General features: G+C 35.0%; 2 pseudogenes; both read right to left on the bottom strand.

Moving 5' to 3' along the window:
- Positions 1-375: 375 nt before the first annotated feature.
- LOC101565814 lies at positions 376-2849 on the bottom strand (annotated as a pseudogene).
- A 135-nt stretch (positions 2850-2984) lies between these two features.
- LOC101566205 lies at positions 2985-4216 on the bottom strand (annotated as a pseudogene).
- Positions 4217-19905: the final 15689 nt, after the last annotated feature.

Below are 19905 nucleotides of genomic sequence, written 5' to 3' on the forward strand. Positions count from 1 at the left end.
CTGTGCCTGGGCTGGGACTGGTCCCGCCGGCGCAGAGTAGCAGGATGCTCTCCACACACTCACCGGACCTGGGCTAGGACTCTAGTAGTAATTTTTTGAATGATGACAAACAAACGATAAGAAACAGGGATAGGAAGCAATAATGAAATTCTACTGGAATGCTACATCTTTTGTTTTCCCTTTTAAAAAAAAAAAAAAAAAAAAAAAAAAAAAAAAAAAAAAAAAAAAAAAAAAAAAAAAAAAAACCTCCCATAAATTTATAGATTAACAGCTATTTGCTTGTTATTCCTTCAACAAAACTGCAGTCTCCCAGCTGCACAACATTAAATATCTACATTTTTGAAAAACCCTCCAAGTTTATTTTTTGTGTTGACCTCAACGGCTAATGTAATCACTGCACTGGTCAGATTCAGTGTCTTTTCCCTTTTCAGCCACCTTGCTATTTGACTAATTCCACATAAAATACTTCCTCTTTAGATCTTTCTTGTTCCAGTGCAGCACAAAGTGAGGCCACCTGTATCTTCAGCTCGTTCTTGGTACTTTGTGATTCATCAACTTGCAGAACTCTTTCGGTTTATCCTTCATTTCAGCTTCTTGAAGTATTTTAAATAACTGTGCATTTCCCATCTTTACTTCTATATACCTTGCCTCCATTGAGTGATCAAAGGTTTAGCTCCTGGATTTCAGCATCTTTCAAGTTCCAACTTTCATCTTTCAGTTCTTCCATCTTTAACAACCATTTCCTTGTGTTCACAAGCTGCACAGTTACCTGCTCCATCAGATTCTGTAAGCTGTCCTCCTCTTTTTTTCTTGAATGAGAATTTTATAAGTGCTCTCTTCCAGTCTGTTGAAGAAACCACCATTAGGAGACAAAGTCTGAGAATTCAATTCCTCTGTCTTCTTAAATGTGATTTTCAGAATGGAAATCTTACTGAAGGGTTTCTCTCTTCCTTGATGATTTTCTTTTATTATTTTTATGTATAAACATGAGCTGAAGCATTTTCAGTGTTTCCTTTTGTGCTCTTCACATTCCAGTTTACTTAAAAATAGTGCCTTCTCAAGACCATCTTCAAGCCTCCCAGATGTCAGCTGTTCATCTCTCTGTCTCCACGCTGGCCAGTTTCCTTCTCTTGAACCGTCTGCACTGGATTTGACAAGGGAAAGCCCTTGTGAGTATTACAGATGGCGGGAGAGTACTCCCAGGGAACCTTTTTAACAGCAAGATTCCTCGGCTCATTTGCTTTAAGCTACTGCTTGCTTGTTTTCTTTCTTTCTTTCTTTCTTTCTTTCTTTCTTTCTCTTTTTTCCTTCTTCCTTTCTTTTCTTTCCTTCCTTCCTTCTTTCTTTCTTTCCTCTTTCTTCTTGTTCTCATTTGTAGTTCTCCTCCTCCTTCTCCTCCCTCCCCTTCTCCTCCTCCTTCTCTCCCCTCCTTCTTCTTCTCCTCCTTCTTCTTATTCTCCCTTGTAGTTGATTTGCTTCCCACAGTCGGCAACTTTCCAGTATTCAAGACTGTGTTGTCATAGCTCAGAATCAGAGTCACAGCAACTATCAACTTATAAGATGGCAAAACAAGGCCATCGTGGAATCAAAATTAAGAACTGCTGAGACTGTGGTGCAGACTTTTCTTTTCAAATGCTTCTGTTAAAAATAATCCCTCATTCCTGAATGAACTCAATTCCCCCACGGCTTGTGTCAAATGCTCCAAAACTTCCTGGAAAATATTCAGAGCAAGACCCAGGCTGGGGAAACCCAATTCCCTCAGCAGCAGCTTCAAACCCGGCCTCCCCAGACCACGGCCACTCCAGGTTTTAGCAAAGCAAGAGGTCCATTATAAAGCAATCTTAATACAAGGAAATCCTGATTTTTAAAAAATTCCCACATTTTTAAAAAAATGCAGACATTTGTTCAATGAAGATTTCCACCAAATTATGTTGTGGTCAGGCTCCATCTATTTTGTACTTCCATGCACTGTGCTCATTCTCCAGATTGAAAAAGTAGGCTATAATGCAAACAACCCCCAAAAAATTCTACTTATAACGAACACTTTTTCTTGTGTCCTGTAGGCTAATGAGTCTCAAAATTCTGTGACAGATTTTTGGTCAAGTTGTTTCATTAAAAAGTATTAATTAAAACTAATAACTTTACTACAAGTTTTGTTACATAGGATTTGCTTTATGTTGGTCTTAACCATAAAACAGAAAAGTATAAAAAATGAAGTATAAGAAGTAAGACCATGTTGTTATGTTGAGCTGTAGGGGACTCAGGTCAACAACTTCTGACATTGCCAGTCATGCGGAAGACCCAATACTATTATGGATTACTGGACTATTTTGGAATATTTTGCTGAGTTCACACACCTATAATATTTAAATGATGGAACTAAACAAGAAAAGCAGATACAGATGAATGACCATTTTGCATCTGTTATTGAAAATGGTTAGGATAGATATATAGTTACATTCTTTTAATGAATAGAGGGATTTTTTCTAATAGTATTTCTAAATAAGATAACATGTCTGCATCTTGTACGACAAATTACCACTAGAAAGACAGAATGCAATGTGTTAATTATTGAAACTGTCCTACTAATTTTATTTGAAACTGTCTCATTGCTGTTTGTTTCTCAATAAAATAATGGAAAAAATAAAACTAATATCTTTAAAACTGCCACCAAAAAATGGTTCACAAAACATTCTACTTTCCTTCTGAACGTTTTATGGTGCATTGTTATCATTAACCAGTTTTTTGCTATTAAACTTAAATGGCCAATTCAGGGAAACTGTTCTGAGAGTGGTCTTCTGGCACTTACGAAGACTGGGGTGGTAGGTGTTAGGGATAATAATATTCATTTAGCCTCCTGAACTTTCTTGGCAGACTTGATGAACTTGCCATCTCCAGCAGCCTTCTTGTCCACAGCTTTGATGACACCCAGAGCAACTGTCTGTCTTGTATTGCAAACAGCAAAATGACCCAGAAGTGGGTAGTCAGAGAAGCTCTCGATACACATGGGCTTTCCTGGAACCAGGTCAACAATGGCAGCATCACCAGTTTCAAAAACTTGGGACCATATTCCCACTTCTTACCAGACCAGCAATCAATCTTTTCCTTCAGCTCAGCAAACTTGCAAGCAATGTGAGCTGTGTGACAATCCAGGACAGCGGCATAGCCAGCACTGATCTGGATGGGATGGTTCAGGATAATCCCCCAAGCAGTGAAACAAGCTGCTCCCATTGGTGTACTGTTTTTGTTGTCACCAGCAACATTGCCACTCCATTTTTGACAGACATTGTTCTTGAAGTTGAAGCCCACATTGTCCCCAGGAAGAGCTTCACTCAAGCTTCATGGTGCATTTCAATAGACTTGACTTTAGTTGTGATGTTGACTGAAGAAAAGGTGACCACCATGCCAGGTTTGAGAACACCAGTTTCCACTCAGCCCACAAGGACAGTACCAATACCACCAATTTTGTAAACATCCTGAAGGGGCAGTCACAAAAACTTGTCAGTTGGGTAAGTGGGTGGAAAGATGCAATCCAAAGTTTTAAGCAGTAAAGCTGGCATTACCATCTTTACAAGTGACATTCTGTCCTTTGAACCAAGGCATATGAGCACTTGGCTCGAGCACGTTTTCATAATTCCAACCAGAAATTGGCACAAAAGCTACAGTGTCAGGGCTGTAGTTGATTTTGTTAATGTAGGTGCTGACTTCCTTAACAATTTCCTCATATCTCTTCTGGCTGTAGGGTGACTTCGTTGAATATATTTTCTTAACACAAAAATTAGTTGTTTTACACCCAATGTGTAAACCAGAAGGGTATGCTCAAGGGTCTGCCTGTTCTTGGAGATATGAGCTTCAAATTCACCAAAACCAGCAACAACAATCAGTACAGCAGGCAGCCTGAGATGTGACTGTAACCACGTTTTTGATGACGTCTCTATGTCCAGGGGCATCAATGATGGTCACGTAATACTTGCTTGTCTCAAATTTCCCCAGGGAGATGTTAATGGTGATACCACTCTCGTGCTCAGCTTTCAGCTTGTCCAGCACCCAGGCATACCTGAAGGAACCCTTCCCCATCTCAGCAGCCTCCTTCTCAAATTGTTCAGGGGTTCTTTTGTGTAATGCTATCACATTTGTAGGTCAGATGGCCAATGGTGGTGGACTGGCCAGGGTCCACGTGTCCAATGATGATGATATTAATGTGAGTCTTTTCCTTTCCCAAGATGGCTTTGATTTAGTGGTGTTTTTCACTACCCATGTGCTTTATGGCAAACCCATTGTGAAGAAGCTACACTTTCATTCTTAAATGGTTGTTTGCTGTACTGATTTGTTTTGCTAACCTAACAATTACATAGTACTAACAGGTCTGTGTATTTGAATGAGTGCATACACATGTATATGTGACATGTTTAAGAAAAACATATAGTTATGGTTTTAAATTTCATTTACTTTAATTTTCAGCTAAATTCACATTATAATTTATTGACTGTATTTATCTATTTCTAGTATCAATAGTAAGAAAAAGTTTTTCTGTATCTCATAATACACTTGATACAGAGATTAAAAATTTTTCTTGAATCTGCCACGGATTCTTTGGTGCCCATTATTTCCCCATGGTAAAAAGAAACATTAGTTGATAACCTAATAGTAATGAACTACAATTCCTAGTTCATACTTCTCATTTTGGAGATCAAATACTCACCTAAAAAGGTGAAGGCATTTGTCTTCAGAGCCCCAGCTAGGGGTACATCATGGACCGACTGATGTCATACAGTGCACCTAAGTGTCTCAATCTGTGTCCTTTACGATAGACCTAAATAAAATAAAATTTAAAACATTAAATAACATACATTGTAAAGATTAATGTATCTTATTACCATCATCTGATTTCATGTAGTCAAAATAAACATTTAGGAAATATAGAATAATCTCTGAATTTTAAGTACTTATTTTCCTCCTAAGTGAGATCATTTTCAAGTGTCTTTTGTTAAATATATATATATTTGATTTTAAGCATTGTCTTTTTATTCAGTGACATCAGCCAACATTTTTTCAGTTAAGCCATGTGAAAGACCATAAAATTGATAAATATTGTCTCTTTCCTTTGTAGTATTATTCAAATGTCCCCATACTTCTATGAACTCAGCAAAATATCCTGGTTGTACATGAATATTTTGTACTTACTTATGTAATCATCTCTTTTAATATCAATGTTAAAAATGGATTATTATTATTAAATTAAATTCAAAATGAAACAAGAAAAAAACCTTAGAATTTCCATAGGTTGGGGCTGGTGAGATGGCTCAGTGGTCTAGAGCACCTACTTGGAACAAGCCTAGCAAAGCACAGGGACCGTGGTTCAATCCCCCAGCACCACATGCCAGCCAGCCCTGCCCCCCCAGGCAGGCTGAGCTGGACACACACACACACACACACACACACACACACACACACATAAATAAAATTTAAAAAAAAAAAGAATTTCCATAGGTTGTCAGCTCATAATAAGTATTAAAAACAATGTTTTATTGTGTATAAAAATTCTAGTAGCTGTATGCAGTAAGCAATATTGTGAGGTAACTGGTCTACTTTTCTTTTATTATGAAAACTACATAAAATGTCAGAAGTGAGTTTTTAAAAATCTATCTGTTTGAAGACTGGGGGAGAAACCTTTAATTCAGCTCACAGATTGAAAATTATGTGAATAATAGAGAAGCATTTTATTGGATTTAGATTATATATTAATGTAAACCCACTTAAAATTATTCCTGTCGCTAGAGTCCTGAAGCTTTCGTCTGTCTCTAAGCTGAGTCCTCTCAGGCTATCTAGGTAGGGAAGAGAGAATTAGAGTGGGGTGAGATTCTGTGATGCTGAAATCTAACTTACTGTGAAATCTCAAAGTCTAATGCTGAACTAAATTGTCTGACATTGAAAGTCTTTTGGATAAAAAAGCAAAACAACTATTTATGATTGTAGTCAATTTAAGTATTTGGTTTTAATAACAAGTGAAAGGATATATTTAATTTTTTTGACATATTTAGTACAAGGTCTCACTATACAGATGGACACATAGTGATCTTCCTGTTTTCAGCCCCCAGGTGCTGGGATTACAGGAGCGCCCTACCATGCTCAGTCTCATTTGCCATCTCAGCATACCCCAGGATGTGGGGCCAGCACGGCACACTGAGGATTAAATATTTAGTTAATTTTAAAGTCAAATAGTATAAATCAAACATGAGATAAAGCAGTTTCCCAGGTCTTTCTACTTCTTAAATGTTTTGATTTTATTTATTTTAAATTTTTGTTTTAGCTAGATTAATTAACCTAAACAACTTGTTTACACTAATATGAATCATTTATTTGACTTTTTATTATAAAAATACAGGCAGTTCTCTTGGATTTATTTCTACTCATTTTATTTCCTGTTCTGAAACTTTACAATCGTGTACTTGGAGTGTGTGCATGTGTGCATGTGTGTGTGTGTGTGTGTGTGTGCGCGCGCTTGCCTACATGTGCCGGTGCTGACACTATGATGTAAGAAGCTGTTGGCCAGTTGAGCCTTGCTTTGCAATTACCAAAATTTTGCTTTTCATTTGTCAGTGTTTATTTTTATTTATTTATTTTTTCTATTTCAGGGAAGAGTCTACAGGGTGTGCATGGTCTCACTACTAGATCGAACTCGTAGTGACCCGCCTGTTTGCAACCTCCCAAGAGCTGGGATCACAGGCAAGCACCACCACGCCCAGTCTCCATCACCTTCTCAGCAAGCCCCGGGGGCAGATCTGGCACAGAAGACCCAGGATTGAACCGCTGGTCCTTGCACCTGCTCACAGGCGCTTTAATCCGCTGAGCTATTTGGCCAGCCCTCATTTGTCAGTTTTTAAAGATTTATTAGTGTCTGCTAATTTTTTGATCTTTTATTCTGTTTTTGAAAAATAAAAGCTGTATCATGTACAGGTAAAAGTCTCTGTGATGAACATTATCATTATGTGTATCTTAAATATATCAGTAAAATTTGATTGAAAGAAAAATTTCTCTATTTAATCATCTAGCCAGATTCTGATAACTCAATATTATGTTCAGCTATTTTTAAAATTACATTAAATTAAATTATTAAAATAGTATATAGTATTACATTAAGTGTGAAACCCATATTGAGAATGAAATTTTTAGGAAGTTCATAACTAAGTCACATAATTGTTTTTCTTTCCTATGCATGAGGAGACACTTTGTACAAATTAAATTTACAAATTAGTCTAACAAATTATAGAACAAAGAGATTCTGTTGTTTATGAAGATAGAAACTTAAAACTTCTGAATGTGGAAAATTAAAAGTTAAGCATCATTGTTTTCAAACATAGGTGCAAGTTCTACCCACTTCCTCAGGCAGGCCAAGGCCTTAGCTTCAGATTAGAAAAAGAGGATTATAAAATAAAGGCATTTCAAACTTGTTTTGTGATTTCTGATACTTGCTTTGTAGAAAGTTGTGTTTCAGAAAACATTTTAGTGCTTTATTTTATGAGAAGTTTTTAAAACATATTTATCTTTAAGGCTCGTAAGAAATTATAAACATGTTTTATGGCTGGTATATTATGACTGCAGCTGTCCTCTGCTTTTGCTCAATAATTCCCCAAACCTGATTACTCGAACTTATTATGGACCATCTCAACATATAAGCCATGATTTTCTCCATGAACTTCTATAGGAAAAAGAAATAAAAATATGAACTAAATTTAAAAATTCATGTTTTGGGATTATATAAAATAAAATTTTTAAGAAACTCAATTTTACTCCAATGAATTGATTAATGAAGCTATATCATTTTAATCTTTCAATATCAAATATATAAGCAGTACTTAGAACAACTTTAAATACTAGTGATTATTTTCTAGAATAATTTTACACACTTCTTTAATTTTATAAAAAAAAACAAAACAAATTGATGAAGCACTTTAACTTCTTAATACACTGATATTCACTCTACTGTCTAAAAACAATGAATTAAAATACTAATATGTTCAAGTAGTACACAAGAAGAAAGCTGAATTTATAGTAGTCTGATATTTGAAGATAAGGAATGGAATGAAATCCAGGTGTGGACTATGTGCTCTTGACTATGAGCTGTTTATTTTCACAGCTTTTCTATGAATCTTCCTAAAACCATCCAAATTGTTTAATGATTTCCAGGAACAGTGTTTACTGCACATCAATATAAATGAGTTAGAAGGTAGCGTGGTTTCATGTAGTACTTTTGCTATGACTGTATCGTGAGGTGCATCACCAACCTACACCTAAGTCACATTTCATCTTAGGTCACCAGTCACTCATGCACTTGGTTTTGTTCAGTCAAAAATAATTTATAAATCACTTTTTATATGCCTCATATATGCTTAAATATGTTATCATAAAGCAATAGTACCTCTTGGTATTGAAAAAATAATCAGCCACATAAGGAAGGATTTTGAAGCCTCGAACTGAAATTTGATAATGTAGCTGAATACAAAAGTGTTCTCTGTTTTGTTTTGTTTTTTTTTTTTTTTGGTTTTTTTTATACAAATCTCTCTTTGTACATGAAAAATCCTCTGGATAAGACTGATGAATTTGTCAAATAAGCATTTACACAAGGAAGATACTGGTGATTCTGGAGGGTATTCTTGGGTCTTTTAAATGATTTCTCATTAAAGTTATCTAAAACAGTGAATTAATTAATTTTAGTACTTGAATCTTTCAGAGATTGCAGATGGTGTGTAACTTAACTTTCACACTAATAAATTCTGTGAAATATAAACCTTTCGAAATTGAGAGCTTTGTCTCAATTGTTTCTTGCATCCCTCTCAACTTCAAATTGATGTTTTAATTTGCTAAATGAAACACAAAAGAAGCATCTCTGCCTCCAAAAAGTTTACTAAAAAATTTCTAACTACACTTAAAAATAAAGTGTCTTATTTTTAAGGAAAAGTAAATTAGCTTTTGTTATATGATAGCTAATTTATTCTTGGGGTAAGTCGCTTTTTGACATCTTTCATTTCTTTAAACACTGTCCCCAAAGCAAAGCCACTAAGAAGTTTTGACTTCTGTCTCACAACTTATTATTCCAACAGTCTTGAAAAGGTCAGATGCATTCCTGCCTGCAGCTTTCAGTGGAATTCTCTTCATTTATTTAAATGTCTTGAAATTTCTTCTGTAAGGCATAATCCGAGTCTAGTTAACAGTAACAGTCTTAGATGTTCTAGTAGCATGTGGCTTACAATAGTGGAAAATAATCTTCCAGCACATTGCTTCATATGAGAGTCAGGTTTCTGCCACGATAAAGGCCTTCAAAAAGAGTTAAGCATAAATTAGTGCAAGCTGTGGCAACAATAGCTTTCCAAATATTGTGCTCTAGCATTGACACAGTGACACAACACAAAAACATAACAGACTCTGAGTGAGACCACACTCGGGATTTTAAAGGAAAATATACACTGATGCGCAGCCCAGATGCCATTTCTCTTGCCCTGGTATGCACACACAGCTGCTGTGTTTCTGAAACAGGGAAATTTGGCTCAGAGGGAAGGCCGGGATGCCCTGGCAGTAGCTGTTTGATTGCAGTAAAGTTCACACCAAGCACATTTCAGGATGATATAGTTTGGTGAGTGTCATTTTCCAAAACTTGTTTCTTAAAGATGCTGAGGCAGAAAACTAAGCGAGGGTAGAGCAAGGCAGACAGGGCAAATAGGTCTGGCCTGTTCATTACAGAATCCCAGGCACAGGTGCAGAATAGCTCCCAAAGCTGCATATGTGCATTCTTGTGGAAACTTGAACAGGGTTGCAATAGGGTGGACTAAACCTGCCTACAGCTTGAGCCGTGGCAGATACAGTCAGTCAGCTCCTGTGCTGTCTTGTGGTAGCCCACTATCACCCTGTAGAACAAACTTATTTTCCTACAGAGCCTTATCATTTTCATATTTTAATAAATATAAAACCTTGTCACCATTTGTGCTTCTCATGAACAATTCTTTGTTGCAGACAGAAAAATACTAGAAACTACATCTAGAAGGAGACTTCAATACCTCCAAACCTAGTGGCAATGCCTTATTACTCTTTTCTTCTTTGGTACATTTTAGATATGCACAGTGATAGCACGCATCATAGGGAAGCTCTACCTTTATATGGTATATCTTGCAACATTTTTCTCATTGCCCTTAGCTCACTATGGTCCTGCCTCTTCTCTTTACCTATGAACGCTTTATTTCTATTTTTCTTCCATTTTGTTTTTCTTATTGATTCTTTCCTTCTACTTCCTTCCTTGTTTCTTTTCTCATTTGAACACATTTGTCTATTTCAGAATATCAATCATACATTTTCCACTTATTAACATTGATTGATTCTCACACCAGATTAACCATGCAATATTTATACACGTGTGTCTGATTTACTTCACTTAATAGTATAATCTCAAGGTGAACTTACTTAGCCAGAAATGTCTTACGCTAAACCTTTTGAGGAGGAATAATACTTAATTGCATATAATAAAACATATTTTCTTCTTCTTCCATTCATTGGTTGATGAGTATTCAGGCTATTTCCAAGACTTGCTATTACAGACTAAACATATTGTGCCTATATCACTGGGGTATGGTGCTTTTAATTCTTTTGAAAATATATCACGAAGGGGAATAAGTGAGTTAAAAGGTACTTCTAGTTTTAGATATTTTGAAAACTATAAAAAATTTATTTTTACAGTGAATGTATCAATCTACACTCTCACCAATAGGGGAGAAGTTTTCTTTATTCCTCACAGTGCCACCAGCATTTGTTATTGGTTGATTACTTGATAATCAACATTGTCCTGGAAAGATATGGAATATCAGTTTTTTGATTTGCATCTCTTGAATGACCAGTGATGTTGAACACTTTTTCATATATTTCTTTCCTGTTTCTACATTTTCATCTGAGAAGTGTCTATTCATTCCAGATGTATATTTTTACATATAACTTTAAATGGAGAGGGAATTTGATTTTTAAATTTTTTTATATATTCTAGATGTTAGTCCATTGCTTGAGGAGCAACTGGAAAAAACTTTAGTTCAGTATTTGGTGAGAGATGTCAGTCTAGTTTTAGTCTTCAATGTGTAGAAAGCCAGTTTGTCAACACCATTTTTAAAAGGACTACCATTCTTTCAGTGAAGGTGTTCGTCTACTTTGCGAAAGATGCACTAGCTGAGTATATTTGGAGTTGTTTCTGCATCTACTAATCTGTTCCATTGTTTCTCAGCTCCATTTTCTTTGGTTTTTATTTTGTTTTGTTGCTTTTGCCAGTACCACCTTGATTTTATAATAGATTTGTAGAATAATTTCAGGTTGGGGATTGAGATTGCCCCTACCTATCTTTGTTCCCAAGAATTGTTTTTGCTATGCTAGATCTCTTCTGGTTCCAAATGAAGTTTGTATTGTGTTCTCTAATTTTGTGAGCTATGGTATTGGAATTTGGATAGGGATTGCTTTGAATCTGTGCAGAAATTTTTGGAAGTATTGACATTTTCACAACATTAGATTTTCCTACCTCAGAACAAAGTATAATTTTCCATTTTATGATATCCTTTTAGATCTCCTGTTTCAGAATACTGTTGTTTTTTCAATGTGGATATTTTTATTTCCTTCATTATGTTGATTCCTAAGTACTTCATTTTGTTGCATGCTATTGTGAAAATGTGGTTTCCCTATCTTTTCTCACAGTGAGTTTGTTATTTTTGTGCAGGCAGGCTACTGTTTTTTGAGTGTTGACTTTGTATCCAGCTACACTGATGATTTTGGTTATTAAATCCAGAAGTCTTTTGGTGGAGTTTCTATGATCTTTTATGAAGAATATCATGTTATCCATGAATAATGATAATTTAATTTCTTCTTTTCTTTCCTTATTTCTTTTATCAAATTATTCTGGCTAATATTTCTAGATGCATATTAAGTAAGAGTGGTGACAGCAAATATTGTTGTCTTCTTCCTGATTTTAGAGTGAGAGCTTTTCTTTTTGCGCATTTAGTATGATGCTGGATCTTGATTTGACTTAGATGGTTTTGTCAGATAGAAATAAAGGTTTTCTTTTCCAATTCTATAGAGTTTTATCTTGAATGGGATTTGGATTTTATCACTTGTCCTGAGATGATCGTGGGGTTCTATTTTTGACCCTGTTGATATGTTGTATTATACTCATTAATTTGTGTTTGTTTAACCATTCTTGAGTCCATGGGATGACTCTTACTTCATCATCATGCACAAACTTCTTGATGACTCATTGCATTCTTTGGACAGTGTTTTATTAAGGAATTTTGCATTTATATTCAGGAGAGAGATTGGCCTGTATTCTCTTCTCTGGTTTTATTATCAAGGTAATGTTTACTTAAGGAATGAAGTTGGAGTATTTCATCCCTTTCAATTTCATTAAAGAGTTTCAGAAGTACCAGCATTCCACGTTATTATGAATTTCTTCTGGAATTAAGCAGTGAATCTAATAGGGCCTGATCATTTTCTTGCTGGTAGATTAGTAATTAAATCCTGAATTTCACTGACTCACATTGGTGTATTTAGAGCTTTTAAAAATATTTTAATATGTTTCAGTAATTCATAGGTATGTAAAAATCTGTCTATATTTTCTGTTTTTCATCTTATTGGGATATAAGTCCTAGAAGTAGGCATTGATAATTTTCTGGATTTCTGTAAGACCTGTTGTGATTTTACCCTTTTCATTCCTAATTTCATGGATTTAAGTCTTTGATTTTTTGATATGGTTGATTAAGTGTCTATTTTATTTAATCTCTCAAAGAACTAACTCTTTTATCCACTGATTATTTTAGTTTGTTTTATAGTCTCAATTGCTTTAATTTCAACTTCTATCATTATAATTTTTTCCCTTGTACATGCTTCAGGCTTGACTTGCTCTTGTCTTTTAGAAACTTGAAGATCAACGTTAGGTTGCTTATTTGAGATTGCTTGTTTTTGTGATGTGAACATTCATGATTACAAATTTCCCTTGAAAGACTTCTTTCACTGCATCCCAGAAGATCTGATATGTTGTATTGATAGTATCATGTAATTATAGAAACTATAATTTCTTAATTTAATCTGTGATCATTGGTTGTTCAAAAGGCTCCATGTGTTTATGAAGTTCATTGATTTCCAACTTCCTTGCACTATGATCTGACAATATATATGAGATAAATTCCACTTCTTTACATATATTTAAGCATGTTCTATGAGGTAGCATGTGTTCTATATTGGACCACGTCTCATGTGCAGCTGAGACAAATGTGTAATCTGATGTTCTGGAATGAAACACTTTCTAAACAATTCCTAAGTCCATGTGTTCAAAAGTTTGCTTCACTTTTGATATTTCATTGTTGATTTTTTTTGTCCAGTTAATCTGTTGTTTGATGACTGTGTGGTAATTTGGTACCCTATTATACTTGTACTAGTTCTTACTTGAATTTTTTGTGTTTGTTAAAATTTATTTTATATAGTTGTTTGCATGAGTATTTGGTTCACATGTATTTATTTATAGTTGTTATCTTTTCTTTTTCAATTGCTTTCTTTCCAGGGATGTACTGATCTTTGTTTGTTTGTTTTTTTAAATATGTTTTTCTTAAAATCCACTTTGTCTTCACAGAGAAAAGTTGGTTCCCTCTGGATTTTTTTCTGGGTTCCTGTCACATGGAGTATTACTTTCCATTCTTTGATTTTTTTAAGCCCCTTAATTCATTTTTGAATTAATTGTGTTTCTTTTATGCAGCATATTGTTGGATACTACTTCTTCATTTAATTATTTACCTTTAAATTTTATGTTTGGTACAGGGCCTCACTACACAGCTCATACATTTAGTTATCCTCTTGTTTCACACTGTGCCACCATGCCAAGTCTTGGTGGCCAGCTCCTTGCACCAGAAGCAGGACTGGCACAGCATGTGGTACTGAGGATTGAAGCCAGGTCCTTGTGCTTGCCAGGCAGGTGCTTAGACTGATTAGCCATCTCCATGGCCCTGTATACTACTTCTTGATCCATTCTTTCAGTATGGGTTTTTGTTGACAGGTCAATTGAGACCATTATCATGAATAGTTAGACTGATATGCATTGATTTATCCTTACAATATTTTCCATATTATAGATGGTTGTCTTTGTACCTTTCTCCTTGAGTTCTTGCCTTCCCAGTGGTTTCATTTTTTTGGCATTCATGGAGTTACAGTCTTTGTTATCTCTTTCTACACTGTCTTTTAAAATATCTTGAAGTGCCAGTTTTGTTGTCATGAAATTCCTCAGATATTCTTTATCATGGAAGTATATTATTTACCCATAGTTTTTCAGAGTATCTCACTCTGAGTTGGAGGATTTCTTTTTTTTAAGCCTTGAAATACATTAAGATCTCCTTTATTTGAGATTTTTTGCTGAGAAGTCTGATTTAATTCTTAATTTACCTTTTAGGTAATTTGTTTCTTTTCTGTAACAAATTTTAATATTTTTGTATTGAATTTCTGGAATCTTGACTGTTATATGCATTTCTGTAATTTTTATCATGGCTAACTGGAGTTGTATGTGCCTCACTATGTGTTCAAATCTTTTCCCTGCCTGGAAAGTCTTTTCTCATTATTTCTGAGAAAAACCTTACATTGTTTGTGCAATCATCTGCTTTTTCACTGTTTCCAAACACTATTATGTTATTCTTGGCTCACAGCATGTAGAGGTTTAAGTCCATAATCAGCTGGCCCCAAGCAAGGTGGCATGGCAGAGGGCCATCATAGAGAAGCAATAGTTCAAGGCAAGCAAGCAGGTGAAAGCAAGATGCAAGGGATGGTTGTAAACCTTTCTAACATTTATATCTTATCCAGGCTACCTGCAACAGGCAGCATTTATGCCCTTAATCTTAGTGCCCTTGAACCTAGCATTGTACCATGAATCTAAGCCAGCATCATGTACTCTAGCTCCATCCACCTCTGAAAAGGCTATGCCTATGGCTTCATGGGGTTGGGTGGATATCCACACTCAAGCTATAACACTGCATCTTCAGATTATTGGCGATGACAAGTTACTATCAATTTGACTCGGCTTCTGTTCTTCGTCATTGCCCTACAGTACTTTTTTATGGCTCTTAGGCAATCCCAGTCTTTGTATATCAGAGAGAATGACTGATTAGAACAAATACGTTATGTTGGCTAAAATGCTGCAATTAGGAATAATAATAGCATTAGACATAGCCTAGAAAACATTCAATATTGTAACTATTGATTTGTCATGTTTCACCACATGAATTAGATTTGTGGTTTTAAGACAAACCATAAAATTCTGTGCAGTAAATAAGACCTAAATATCATAATTTTAACCTCAGAGGAGAAAAAAATAAATTGGTTTAAAGAAAAAATAGACAAGTAGAAGAAAAAGAAAGATTAGAGGTAAGGCTAGAGGACAAAGGATGATTATTCACATTTTGGGCAACTGGTAAAGAAGACAGGAGAGAATAACAAAACAGGAATAACAAAAACTGCACTCATAAAAATAAGAACAATCAAGAAAGAATAAAACAAAGCAAAATAAGAAAGAATGTATAAGAAAAAAAATGTCCACTGCAAGCTATCTTTCTGCTATCACTGGTAAACAACTTAAGCAGACAGATTCCTGATCCCTGTTGATTAATATCAACAATCCAGATTTATCTTTATGTCAGGGTAGCAGATAATCCCAGGAACCTGCACATTCTGTGCCACTGAAGTTCCATCTGCTTCCTAACTGTTTGGCTGTACAGTATACAGCATACTTGTATTTCTAACACAAGATGCCTGAAAAGTATTGCCCTATATTCATATCTATCATGTGTTGAGGAGACAACTTTTTCCACTTTCCTTCTGTCTTCTACCAATTTACACATTATGAGATATAATTGCTGTCTAAAATAAAAGGTTTAAGATATTTTATATATTCTAGTATTGTATTTTATAAGTTTTCATTGACTGCTGTAATACCTTTAACAACAACATGAACAAAAATAAAATAGAGAGACTCAGAGCTTACAATTCAATTATATGATCATGTTAAGCCCCAATCTTTGGAAAAATAAAATATGGTATATTCAAAATGTGATTTTTAAAATTCACATGGATTATACATATGCCATTCCTTTAACTTTCCACTTTGATGATATTTATTGGTCTTAGCAATTTATTTTAAATAACTCTTTATAAGTCTCCCTAAAATTTGCCTCTGCGTACATGCTAATATGTGCTTTGTATTGAGAGGGAAGAAAAATGGGTCTCTGACTCCCTGTCCTACTAAAGAGTTTTGTATATAGGTGAAGAATCTCTGAGTAGTAGATATGTTTAAAACTGCATTTCATAGATTAGCAAACAAAAACATAAATTTACCCAAAAATTTGGAAACATGGATGTTCTAATTACAGATTAATAAAACCTGAGGGTTGCATTGTGAGTTCACAGTTATATGGAAAATTATCAGGGAGCATCCATATTTTCTTTAACTTTTCCTTTTTTAATTTTTTTTTCCAGAACCAGCAATTAAACTCAGGCCCTTGCACTTGCCAGGCAAGCACTTATTCTACAGAGCTATCTCCCTGGCCCTCTTAAATTTAATATAATAAATAGGCACTAGCTATTCAGATGTCTACCTTACAATTGTCTAGTACTATAGGGTTCAAGTGACAAAACTAACTGATATCTAAATGGAGCATGCAATCTATTACAATGATAGAAGAAGAGGTTCATAAAGCTTTAGATCACAGAACTCACTAGAAGAACTGTAAGGTTCTAATAATTAAAATAAATAAAGTGTCTAAAGGGAAGAACTGTAATTAGAAACAGAAAAACCTAAATGAGCATATAAAGGGCACAGAGTACATAAGAATATTTGCTCACAAACTATATTTTCTAATATTCCCAGAGCTGAGGTCAGTATTCTTTCAAAGGAGACTTTGGAAAGGATAGAAAATGAATGCAAAAGAGAATATGATGGCAATGTAGAGAGAGATGATGTCTGTGAGACAAGATATAAGAGAAATTCTGCAGATTGGTCCAGAAAGATGAGAAGCAGAGGGGGTTATACATCAGTTTCCAAGATTTAGTGTAGAAAGGCTCTAAAAGGTCACTTATGGTCTGACACAGCAAAGACCTGAAAATTGTTACTGCAGCCTTCTGCTTCCTAGAACATTGTGGGAGAACACTTGGTACTATGCAAGAGCCACCTGCAAGACCTTGAAGCCAGCTGAGAGAAACTTAATATGAAAGAGGTTCTAAAAGCACTGTAAGGTGACAGTAGGTATGAGCAACCCATGAAACTGTTAAGAAATTGTCTGAAATCCTCTTTGTTTAAATGTCATCCTTTACCATCATTCTATCAATGAATATTATTAAGGAGATACTACACAGCAAATACTATTCTAGGCACTAGGCACATAGCAGAAAACATAAATGAAAAATCTTCCCTTTGTGGTGGTTGCATTGTCAAGGTAAAGATTTATCATGTACGGAGACGTGAGATAGAAAGTGCTGACGAAGGAAATCTGGGAAGCAGATATTTGCTATTGCACCCAGCTATCCAAGGAACCACTCACTACTACAATGTCACTGAGGCTAGACCTAAGGGCAGTGGGGGGCAGCCCACATGTGCTAATAGGAGTCCTACGAAGACCACAAGGTCCACGCCCTGAAGAAGGAGGGTGCCTGGAGTATACAAGATACAGCTATGAGCTAGGTGTTATCCTAGCTCTCATTAAGCTAAGGAAAGGAACCCCAAGTTCAAGGACAACCTGGCCTACATGGTGAATTCATGGACAGGTGAGACCATATAAATGAGACCTGCTCTCAAAATAATGAAAATTATAAAAATGAGTCTATATCACTGGAATACGAAAGAGCAGTGTGAAATAATACAGGGTTTAATAGTATCAGAGGAGACAATGCACCTACCCAAGTCACTGTTGTTGTTCAGATTATCCTGACTCTAAATACCTGGAAAGAAGATGAAATGCATGGGGAAGCAGGAGAATATTAATTGATTGATAGTTACCAATAAATATTGCATTTTCAAAATTCTTGATTTTATTTTATTTTATATAACATGGATTGACTGGAATATGATTATCTACTAAGTCATGTCACATCATAAGCTAACTCACTGGGAATTAATATTTAAAATATTACAGATGGATTTAAAAAATATAACCAAATGCTAATATAGGGATTTATGAGTAATAATTAAAAATATATATCAATATATAACTCTATGGACAACAATTTTATCAGATAATAGTTACAAAATAGTTGTAATATAAGTTTATTTATTTTATCTACTGAATTGATATGAAAGTTTAAGCATAACGAATAAAAATAGTTTTAGGTAAGATAAACTTCTGGAACAGTAAAATAATTAATAAACAAACTGTAGACCATTTAGTGAGAAAGAATAGAAACATGTTTTTCAGTGAAATTACTGCAAAGTTTTGGCATAAAATTGTTCAATAGAAAAATCTGACGAGTTGAAAAGCTATTTTAAAAGACAATAATTGCTCAAAGAGAGACTCCATAACAGTATTTCAAACAAATCATTCATAGTTGACCAAATAAATTTGCACATCTTAATCTGCATCTTGTAAGTCATACGGAAACTCTTTATTTCATCATCAAAATTAATTTAGGAAATAGTTTCATTTTTAAGAATAGCTAATTCTAATTTATTGTTGTCTTTATTAGTTTATAGGAATTATAATTTTAGTATAGGTCCAGAATAGCAGGTGAAAATTAATAATTTCTGAGGAAACTGTATTAGTTGTCATCAGAGTCAGAGCTTAAATATATCATTTCTCTGTTTAGAGAATCCCACCTCATTAATCTCCTATGGAATTTACTTTTGCATGGTGCATGTTGGCACAGGCCTGTCAGAACAGCAGCATTCTAGTAGACGGTGGCAAGAGGATCAGTTTCAGTCTACCCCAGGAAACTTAATGACTTAAGTAGGAATGCTATCAAAATGAAGACTAAAAATTCTTGAGAATGTAGCTCAGTGTGAATGCCCTGGCTTTTCTCTCCAATGCCACACACACAAAGGCACACAGATACACACACACACACACACACACACACACACACTTTCTATTGCTCATTTTTCAGAGTCACATGATTCCATGAGTTTATTAAATCATAATAAGACAGTGATTATGATTAAACTGTATATCCTCATAATGGAATAAATATGAGGCTTATTTCTTGGTAGCAGCATTATTAATACATTGGTTTGGGGCAGGGGAGATGGCTCAGTGAATAAGTGCTTCCCTGGCAAGTGTAAGGGCCCTAGTTCTAATCCCCAGTTCTGCCAAAAAAAAAAAAAACCAAAAAAAGGAGTTCACTTTTAGGGACCAGGGAGATAGCTCAGTAGAGTAAGCGTTTGACTGGCTAGCATAAGGGCCTGAGTTCAATCCTCGGTTCTGAAAAAAAAAAATACCTTGGTTCAATGGATATGGTTAGTAGCTAGCAACAATGCTGGAAGATTTATTTGTAGTTTGTCTTTTTCTCCCAGAAACCAAGAGAATTCTCTAGGAGAGAAAACATTAGCTAAATTATTGATGAATAAATTATTGATAGAAAAAGAATCTATTAGGATAGATTACCACTGGGATAAATGGGTGCGTGGATGAACAGACAAGGCCTTGAAGGACTGATGGATGTGTCGATGGATGACAAATACAGTTGATATAGTTGATAGAATCTTAATAATGAGTTTCTCTTCTGGAGGGTTAACAACTTAAGTTTGCAGATCAAAAATTAGAGAAAAAGAAGGGCTGCAAGGACAGCCAAAATTTTGGCCCTAGCCTTTCAAAGTCAGTGAAGACTCACGACACAGGAGAAATTATATTTTAACATCGTGTAACTCAGTTG

The sequence above is a fragment of the Octodon degus genome, unplaced genomic scaffold, assembly GCF_000260255.1.
Source record: "Octodon degus isolate 3935 unplaced genomic scaffold, OctDeg1.0 scaffold00004, whole genome shotgun sequence".
Taxonomy (NCBI): Eukaryota; Metazoa; Chordata; class Mammalia; order Rodentia; family Octodontidae; genus Octodon; species Octodon degus.